Raw genomic sequence first — 6,067 nt, 5'->3', positions numbered from 1 at the left:
CGGTGCTTGCCCATCCCCCCCCCCCCCCCCCCCTCCCATACAAAATACGTTCCGCCATGACCAACTTTAAAATCTTGAGAGAGCTGGATCGAGGAGGAAATGACGTCAAAGACTCACTACTTTAAGGATGCAAAGCGTGTGTGCGCGACTGAATTAATATGGAGCACGGGAGTCTCGGTCTTTCAGACTTTTAACTCTTGTTTTGCATAAATAATAAACTGTGTTTACCGCGCGCTGAAATTTCAAGCTATTGCGTGAATGACGTCACTTTTCTCTGGATCAAACCCTCAGAGGTCCAGTGGGTCAGTTTTGAACGTGAGTAATGGTGGACCGTGGAATCCAAAACTTAATAAACTCAAAGTAAACAGCCTTTGCATAAAAATCAAAGCTCAAAATTTGTCAGGCAGGTGTTAACAAGCAAACACACTTTTAAAATCCGAAGAAAAAAGGAAGTGATTTTTTGATCATAGTACCACTTTAACAGAGATGTTAATCAGGTTACATAACAGGCTATTTTTAGATGACTCCTGCAAGAAGTGGCGGCGATCACTGTTTCGAAAAGGCTTATGGTATATGGGGCCAGACTTAAGATGAATTTTGGAAATGCGCCTTTGAAATAAATGTTGGGTTCAAGTGAAACGTCTTCTTAAAAGCTTACACTACAAAAAAAAAAAAGTGATATCCCTTCAAATTGACCTTGGTGAGTAAATGTATGACTCTTATTCCACTTAAGCTGTATTCAACTGACGTCAAGCATCAGACTCACTGAAATTAAGCACGATTCACCAAGAAAGTCAATCACGTTCAAGTTAATTGTACATAAATTAAATCTTTTTTTTCTGAAATTGCCCAGTTTTGTGGAAATATTACATTACCTTTTTTTGACAATTCATAGGTCAAAGCTAAAGCAGATGTTGGGTCGTGAATATTTTGTTGACAGTTCTTTCTCCTAGCAAGAAAAAAGGTGGGTGAATATCGTAAAGCGAGTCAAAAACAACGCGATGAGATGAATATCAGCAAAACTTCAACCGAGAAATTAATAATGCGAGCGGTAAAACGTAGTTTACATTCGTTCAGTGAATATTAATACTGTAAGTGTCCTTGAAAATCACCAAAAACCGTGTGAAGGACTCATCCGTGTATCTCACGGAATAGTCAAATCAGCCTAGTTGGTTTGATGACCATGGTAATCCCAAGAAATTGTTTCAAAAAACTTATATTTACACCGTGTTTTTCAGGACCAAATCAGTTTATGTTAAATAAAGAAAAATGGTGTAGGGGAGAAATTAAGTTCTAGGTGTTATTGCAGTGGAAAATATTTTAGCATTAGAAAAAAGGGTTTTATAAGCATTCTAACATAGTCTCCTTTTTTGCGGAAATGTTCGGTTTGTTAAAGCAATACGTGTCGATGACACAAAATGCGTGACGATCGAGTAACCTGTTAATAACAGTCAGACATCTGCCAACTGTAATACATAATGAATACTAAACTATTAGAGTCATTCTACTAAAAGATCATGGTAATTTATATTATAAGTTAATATCTTGCTCAATAATCAGATTAAATTGAAAAGTATGACAAGACCAATGAAACCAATTTTGAGCCTCAACATTGCCGTGATTGCTGGATCTGTTTATCAGTTTCTCTGAACTCACAGGTGACAAAGAAAAGAAGAAGAAGAAGAAGAAGAAGAAGAAGAAGACGACGACGGTTAAACCAAGAGATTAAGAAGAAAAAAATAAGAGCGGCTACAGAAATTTTAATAACGACCCAGAATCCTGGATGGCCAACGGCACGGCAAAAGATCTCTCAACTGAACTGCACGGCTTTGTTTGGATCGATGCGATTTTCGTCATCGAATTTGTGCAAGCGAACGACTTATCTGATCATAAATCTCACCGTAGCAGATTTACTGTCGGGAGCAGTTTCAGGACCCTTGGAATTATTCTACATGCATCGGACATCGGACCTCCAGCCTGGTTTTTAGCTGGCAAAAATTGAGTAGCGTGACATTTCTGAGCATATTTACCATATCCACCTTGACTAATCTTTCTTTAATCTCCTTAGAACGCCTTCATGCAACAGTTTATCCGTTTCGGCATTGTTCAATTGGGAAAAACGTGTATTTTAAAGCCATTATTTTCAGTTGGCTTTTATCTTTATTGATCTCATGTGTGGACGCTGCTCTTTTTGTCTTTATGCCAGTTAATTTTTTTTACGCCTGGGCATCACATATCGTGTTTGCTCTTCTGATAATCTCGTTCTCTTTCATAATTATCATAAACAACGTCCACAAACATCCTCTTCCAACGCCTTATGGCACAGTTGCTGATTCCCACACCAAATTATCATTAACACTTTTTATAGTAACTCTTGTATCTGTGGTGACGACTCTGCCGTGGGCTTTATATGCAGCCATCAAGCCAATGCATATTTGGAACAGCAAGTCCCAAACTGAGAGTGGGTTCACCATCATAAACTACATCGTCCATGGACTCTACTATGCGTGTTCAATTGCAAATCCATTGATTTATGCCATAAGAATGAAAGGGTTTAGGAAAGCGGTGATCAAAGGACTCCTCTGCAAGAGGTCACTCGATGAATCAAGACTTAATCAAGCAATTGAACTTGACGCAGACCGGCGCTTGGAATCGTAACAATCTTCTTCCCAGGATCTCTCCTAAACAAAGGAAGAGCGTAAGATTAGAGCAACGGTACTAGTGTAGCACGTGCATTAGGAGTGCGAGTCTTTTTCCTTGTGCGCCTGCGTGTGTGTCATTAAACAAATGAATAAGGCTCATGAATGGGCCCTGACCAATCTCTCCAAAGGATCTCCACTTGATAGGTGAGGCTGCTGTTGAAGGGCTCTTTGTTGCTTCAGTTTGCAAACGTAGCATAGATAAATCCATTGTTCCTTTACAATGGAAAACTTCGAGGATGGACATTATCTACAAGCTGCGAAAGGTGACCGCTCAGACAGGAGCAAATATAGCCCCCTACAGATGCCGTACGCACCCAGTAAATTGCTGGAGGGCCTTGTGTGTGCTTTACAACCGAAATTGGCCACATAAGTGATAATCAATGGGGATCTCGCCGAGGAGCGGCTTCTAATATATTTAACTGAAACTTGGAAAAAGGCAGTTAACAATGGGAAGTGGTTGGCGTAGTGTTCATCGACATCCAGGCTCTTGATAACTTTCCACTCCATTCGTAGATACAAACTAGAGGGCTATTGGTCTAACTGAATTAGGCTTGACTGGATATGCTAAGGCATAGAAAACAGTTTGCTGTGGTTAGTGGCGGCAAGTCAGTTTAACGTGGTGTACCACAAGGCTCCTTAATGGGACCAAGATTATCCACTTATTACACCAATGATCTCCCACTGAGATGCAATATCTGAATGTGAACTTGATATGTATGTAGACGCCACCACTTTGTGTCTAGTTAGCAAAAGAGTGGACGATGTAGATGACGGTGAAATAGAATCCTCACGGACATCAGTGGATGGTGTCCAAATAACAAGCTGATCCTAAACACTGGGAAATCCGAGGCCATGATAACAAGTAACAAAGCCTTCTGCAGGCTGCTCATCCCAAATGTTTGGGGGTTATTATCGACACCCAACTATCCTGGCACAACCTCGTAGAGCCCCTCTGCAAATCGTTCGGAAGCAAGGACAATCAATTAAAAAGACTAAGGTGTTTACTAACTAGCACATGTAAAACTATTTACTTCTCTAGTATTGTACCCACTGTTACATACTGTAATGTAGTGTGGGGTACATCCTCACCATCCCTGGTCAATGAAATAGATCACACAAATGCTGGAGCAGCTAAAATAGTATTTAGATTACGTAATGATATTTCTGACAAGGATGCTTTGCAGGCACTCGTTGGCTATCTATCAGTGACCTGTACATGCAAGATGAAGCTTTTAACGCTTATGAACAGTGTGCACACTAACCAGCCAAAATTTCAAGTTTGGTTAGCCATAGTATAGTTTACCTCATAAATACACGCTACGTAACAGAAATAATTTCACAGTACCACGTTGTTAATTTTAACTTGGGCAGAACCACATTAGCATACAGAGGACCAATGGCTTAGAACCTCCTTACGGAACAATTAAAAACTCTCCTATCACCACAACGCTTTAAGTCATAACTAAAGAATAAAATGGGACCTGGTTACAAATATCAATTTCTCAAAGGAAGCATGTCTTAATAACAACAAACACTCTGACTTTTCATTCTATTAACCTTTTTTAACTTTTATTCATTTGATTAGTTTTTCCTCATGCCTCATTTTAGTGTTTTAACTTTTTCGTTTTTTGCTTCAACTTCTTTTTAACGTTTTAACCTAGTGATTTTAATACAAGTAAATAGCTTATTAATTTAATATTCTTTTTAGCATTCAGATAATTGCATTTGTATAATGATGTACATGTAAATATTTAGCAAGTCCACATCAGAGTTTGCTGCCTTTAATTCAGCCTGCTTTACCAAATAAAGCATGTATGCATGGGCTCAGAATCGCGAACATTCGCACACCCGTGCGTATTGTAATACAAAGGTATCTGAATGAAAGGACTGTATAATTTAAGTGCGGGTTATTGACCAATCATGGTAGTAATTCCCGCACTTTTCTAAACAATGTAAGGAATTGTTGTGAAATTGTGTGAAACGAGAAAAACAGATTTAGGATCCACTCACACCTTATGAGTTCTCTGAAAACAAGACACCAAATGCCTTTTCATTTGGGATGCTTCGTTTCTTTGGAAAATAGTTAAACCCATTGTAATAGTAAAAAATCAAAAACTATAGGAGAAGGTCCCTCGTGTTAATCCTCAAAGGCCTATTTCGGCCAACATCGAGACCGATTGTGCGGATTCAAAAATGAAATATCCCACAGTCAATATTTTCTTGTTACTGAATTTTTCCAGTCAACATCAGGGTAACCGGGAGCGAATCCAGAAATTAAAATTAAGGTTAGCTCTTTTTGCTATTAATAAAATACAATGTTCATCCATTTGTGTATCCATATTTTTCCTTTAGCAGCCCACATTGGTCTCTTTGGCATTTTTTTACTTTGAGAAATACCATTGCAACGGGCGAACGACCGACACTTTTTTTCTGTACATGAAAAAAAACATCCACAACAAATTCAAAATAACCATGGATTAAAACTTTTTTGCCTATCGGTCCCTGGAAATGGAGCGCTCAAGTACCATTCTTGTAGGATTTGTAGCAGGCCACCATTTTCATCGATCGCTGTCAACTTTGGCGTGTTGACAGGAGAGATAAGGCCCCAGTTTCCCTAGAATCTCGTCTTTGTAGCTTTTAGTACGCCTACATAAAGGGCATTTCGCTTCAGGCCGTTCTGAAGCCCCGGGAAGGCGAAATTTTGTTTCGGTCGCCGAGCGGCTTTATTTAAGTTTTTCAGCCAAAAAATAGTACTAAATACATCGGAAAGGATAAAGGAAATGATTTTGGTTCACTGGATGGAATTTCAAGCCTTGAAATCGCTGAAAAGGTAAAATTATTTTCTTATTGATGATTTCGCTTCGCCTAGCCTGGTGATGTTGTTATCGCACATAATTGCGTTTTCCCTTAAAATATTCACTTGTTTTCGCTCCAAATCTTACATGTTTACCTTGATTACATGTCCATTTTATTTTATCCTCCGGGATGAATGTTCTGTCGAAAAATTAGTAATTTGGGTGGTTTTTGGCCAATAGAGGTTAATTATACATCCATCCCATAAATGGCGGACGACACGGCCAATCTAAGCCGAGTAGCGCAAGAACGAGGCTGGTTAGTCTGTAGAAAAACGGTTTCGATCACGCCCTCTTACTGTTGCGTGCCTGAATGCAATCAAAAAGGTCACAAGGATGAGAAAAACATAAAGATATCACATTTCAAATTTCCTGCAGATGACACTAGACGTAAGCAATGGTTGCATGCGATAAGGAGAGATGAGGGAAAGTACTTTCGCTTTACAAAGAAGACATAGGTGTGCTCTCGACATTTCAAGCTGAGTGATTGAGGGATTTGGGAAAAAACAACAC

General features: G+C 39.2%; 1 long non-coding RNA gene across 1 annotated transcript; it reads left to right on the top strand.

Annotated features, from left to right (window-relative positions):
• The first annotated feature begins 748 nt into the window (after positions 1 to 748).
• Positions 749 to 5,022, top strand: LOC138043318 (uncharacterized). Its single transcript, XR_011131228.1, has 3 exons — positions 749 to 815; positions 896 to 964; positions 1,659 to 5,022. It is a non-coding gene; the product is annotated as an uncharacterized lncRNA (long non-coding RNA).
• Positions 5,023 to 6,067: the final 1,045 nt, after the last annotated feature.

Source organism: Montipora capricornis, chromosome 3, assembly GCF_036669925.1.
Source record: "Montipora capricornis isolate CH-2021 chromosome 3, ASM3666992v2, whole genome shotgun sequence".
In the NCBI taxonomy this organism is placed as follows: Eukaryota; Metazoa; Cnidaria; class Anthozoa; order Scleractinia; family Acroporidae; genus Montipora; species Montipora capricornis.
Note: the sequence above shows the minus strand (reverse complement) of the source record. Positions and strands in the feature narration are given on the sequence as shown.